Source organism: Ipomoea nil, unplaced genomic scaffold (genome assembly GCF_001879475.1).
Source record: "Ipomoea nil cultivar Tokyo-kokei standard unplaced genomic scaffold, Asagao_1.1 scaffold0202, whole genome shotgun sequence".
In the NCBI taxonomy this organism is placed as follows: Eukaryota; Viridiplantae; Streptophyta; class Magnoliopsida; order Solanales; family Convolvulaceae; genus Ipomoea; species Ipomoea nil.
This window is the reverse complement of record NW_017616630.1, coordinates 649,753-654,059: the sequence shown is the minus strand read 5'-3', so window position 1 is coordinate 654,059 and position 4,307 is coordinate 649,753.

The following is a 4,307-nucleotide window of genomic DNA, read 5'->3' as shown; positions in this document are numbered from 1 at the left end:
ATTTGTGCATGTTTTTTTGGTGTGCATTTTCTAACATTGATTGTGTATATTTGTATAACTATTAGTGCACCCGCACTGACCGCATAGGAAGGCGCGGACGCACCTAAACTTGGCACCAACACGAATCCTCAAATACACCACAGTAAGGTTAATAATGCACCAATAACGAACATAAAACACACAACACTATGATTTGATATATTCAGGTGCCCAATGACGACTTTAACCTTGCAGTTCGCGTAGTGTGAGAACGTGCGCGAAAATATCGGAAAAGCCTGGATGAATGTGATTCGTTGGATTTATCTAATCTAATGGCCTACAATTAACCACACCGCCGCACTTGAACCTTCCTCTCTCTCTCTCTCTCTCTCTCTATATATATATATATATATATATATATATATATATATATATATATATATATATATATATATATATATATATATAGTGAAAGGTTCCAGTGTGGTTTGGTGCTTCCCGTGCGGTTGTGGTTTATTAATGTGTGCGAGCTTTGTACTTAATGTGCATGAGTCTTGTGCTTAATGTACCAACGCACAAAGCCCGGCGCATCTTATAATTAAACACCTCGACAAATGACAAGAATATCCCTAAATACTCGAGCACAGACACGCGTGTTTAAGTCTAATCTGGACCATCCATAAAATAAATCAACGACTCTAAAGTGGGTCTCACGGTCTCACCTAGCAAGGGGGGGGGGTGCACCGGATTCGAAATATATATATATATATATATATATATATATATATATATATATATATATATATATATATATATATATATATATATATATATATATAGGGAAGGGATCAGGTGCATTTGTGCCGTCCTGTGCGGTTGATTAATGTGCGTGAGTTTTATACTTAATGTGCGTGAGTCTTGTGCTTAATGTGCCTGAGATTTGTACTTAATGTGCGTGAGTGTGTAATGTTAATGTGCGTGAGTTTTGTACTTAATGTGCCTGAGTCTTGTGTTTAATGTGCCTGAGATTTGTACTTAATGTGTGTGAGTGTGTAATGTTAATGTGCTCTTGTTGCTCCTGTACATATACGTTTTCGTCTTCTCTTCCTCTCTTTTCCCTAAATTCTCTCTTCTCTCTCTGTTCTTCTTCATATACGTCTTCGTCTTCTCTTCCTATTCCCTTAATCCTCTCTTCCCCTCTCTCTGTTCTTCATCATATACGTCTTCGTCTACGTCTTCGTCTACGTCTTCGTCTTCTCTTCCTATTCCCTTAATCTTCTCTTCCCCTCTCTCTGTTCTTCATAATATACGTCTTCGTCTGACTTTTGTGTTTAATCTGTGTGAGTATGTGGTCTGAATGTATATTGTTTATAGCTTCCTGTGCGATTGTGTTAAATGTCACGCACATTAAGCGCAAACATCTGGCACATTAAGCACAATACTCAGGCACATTAAGTACAAAACTCACGTACATTAACATTACACACTCACGCACATTAAATACAAATCTCAGGCACATTAAGCACAAGACTCACGCACATTAAGTATAAAACTCACGCACATTAATCAACCGCACAGGACGGCACAAATGCACCTGATCCCTTCCATATATATATATATATATATATATATATATATATATATATATATATATATATATATATAGATTTCGAATCCGGTGCACCCCCCCTTGCTAGGTGAGATCGTGAGACCCACTTTAGAGTCGTTGATTTATTTTATGGATGGTCCAGATTAGACTTAAACACGCGTGTCTGTGCTCGAGTGTTTAGGAATATTCTTGTCATTTGTCGAGGTGTTTAATTATAAGATGCGCCGGGCTTTGTGTGTTGGTATATGGTCACTCTTGGTAAACACACTGGCTGTCATTATCGCGTAGCAGAGTAGACATCAAGTGAGAGTCCTTTTGCCGCCTGTCAGTCTCCCTTCTCAGAGTTCGCCGTCCGTTGTCTTCGCCATGGCTGGTCTGCGCTTCCGTCGGTCCAAGCGTCTCCGGAGCAATTCGTCGGTGCATGCGCCAGGTATTCCATCATCTCTTAGTTGCGTTGGTCGTTATTATGTGGGTTTTCTGTTATCAGGGTTGACCCGAATCGAGGGGGGGGGGGTGTTTGTATGGATGGGTTTCTGGTGTGGGTGAGGCAGGGGGCGTTGTGGGGGACCGGGGGTTAGTGTATCTCTGGTGTCAGATGATGTGCCGCGATGGAGTAGTCTTCCAAGGTGGTCTCCGGCCAGTCGACGCTGTCGGACTTCCAGTCCGATGTAGGGTTTCGTATTTCTAGGGTTTCTGTTCGTTTTTTTCGAAGCATTGGGGTTTTTTTTTGGGTAACCAACAGTCAAAATTTTTAGGTAGGCGGTGCAATTTAGTGGTCGTCCGGGGTGTGGTGCATGGGGTGAGTGTGACAGTGCAATTATTTTCGAAGCATTTATTTTCATTTTTGTCTGAGCTGTAATGGCTGTTGAGCATACGGGGGGTTTGTGCAATGCTATGAGAGGCATGTGTGTTGGTGGTAGATTATGGGGTGTGTTCGTTAGGTGTGTATTTTAATTAGTTTTTTTGTTAGGGGTTTTTTGCTGCGGGGGTGTGGCGGGATATATGTGCACAGACCTATCGATTTTTTTGATTTTTGGATAGTGTGTATTTTTAATAGTTTTGTTTTGTGGGGGTGTACATACCGATTAGCATTGTGCATGTGGGAATTGGTCTTGTTGATTGTATGCAGTTGTGTTGGTTGCAAGGTTAGGTTTTAGACAGGTCTGTGCAGGTATGCATACGTGGGGTTGTGCATACAATGAGTGGCATGTGCGTTGGTGGTATAATATGGGGGTGTGTTCGTTAGGTGTGTATATTAGTGAGTTTTTGTTAGGGTTTTTTTTTTTTTGGGGGGGGGGGGGGGAGGGGGGTGTTGATATGTGCACAGACCTATGAATTTGTTTTCATTTTGCAAAGTGTGTCTTTTAAATAGGTTTTTTTTTTTTTTTTTTTTTTTTTGTGTGGGGGTGTACATACCGGTTAGCATTGTGCATGTGGGGATTTGTTTTGTTGATTGTATGCAGTTGTGTGGTTGTAAGGTAAGGGGTGGGTCAGGTCTGTGCAAATATGCAGTTGGTATGTGCATTGTGCAAGTGGGAATTGGTTTTGTTGATTGTATGCAGTTGTGTTGGTTGCAAGGTTAGGTTTTGGGCAGGTCTGTGCAGGTATGCATACGTGGGGGTTGTGCATACAATGAGTGGCATGTGCGTTGGTGGTATAATATGGGGTGTGTTCGTTAGGTGTGTATATTAATGAGTTTTTGTTAGGGGTTTTTTTTTTTTGGGGGGGGGGGGGGGGGGGTGTTGATATGTGCACAGACCTATGAATTTGTTTGATTTTGCCAAGTGTGTCTTTTAAATAGTTTTTTTTTTTTTTTTTTTTTTTTTTTGGGGGGGGGGGGGGGGGTGTGTACATACCGGTTAGCATTGTGCATGTGGGGATTTGTTTTGTTGATTGTATGCAGTTGTGTGGGTTGTAAGGTAAGGGGTGGTCAGGTCTGTGCAAATATGCAGTTGGTATGTGCATTGAAGCTGTGTGTTGTAAGTTTCGTTGTGTATTTTATTTACAGAGATGTTACATTGTGAGCGATAGGGGGTATGTTTATGAACAGATGTATAAATTGCTTTATTTGTATGGAGGTGGAAGTGTGCTAAGATGCTATATGTGTTAAGTTGTTGCTATCCTTGTTGTGTCGTTTTGTTTGTTTCCATTTTTGTTATGTTGTCATTATTCGCAGTAAAAGTGGTTGGGCAGCCAGCAGATGCAGGTGATGCCCCCGCAGATGTGCCCGAACTAGAAGTAGAAGGTCCTGCCAATCCGGCTCCGGATACTGAGTTATTGGACGCGCAGCCGGCTAGAGATGGAGAAGTTGCGCAGCCCGACGATGAAGTAGATGATGCCCAGCCGGACGAGGGGGTAGAGGGGGGGGGGGCAGCCTGCAGAGGATGCAGACGATGAGGCTGAAGACGATGTGCAGCATGATGAGGACGAAGACGATGTGCAGCACAACGAGCATGAAGATGGTGCGCAGCCCGACGTGGTTGATCATGCAATTTTCCCCCCTCTTAAGATCTGTGCGTCTCCGCAGCATCTGGTGAAACACATCAAGCGTTTTTCTGCCGGCCAGCATAGAGCTGTTGGTGAGATCGGGTTGGGGGAGATTCTACACCTCCAAGTGAAGGACATCCCGAAGCCGTTGGCCAGGTGGCTGCTTACTAACTTCGACCGGTGGACATGGTATTGCGGGTTGAGAACGACGCGACCATTTCAGTTACCGAGG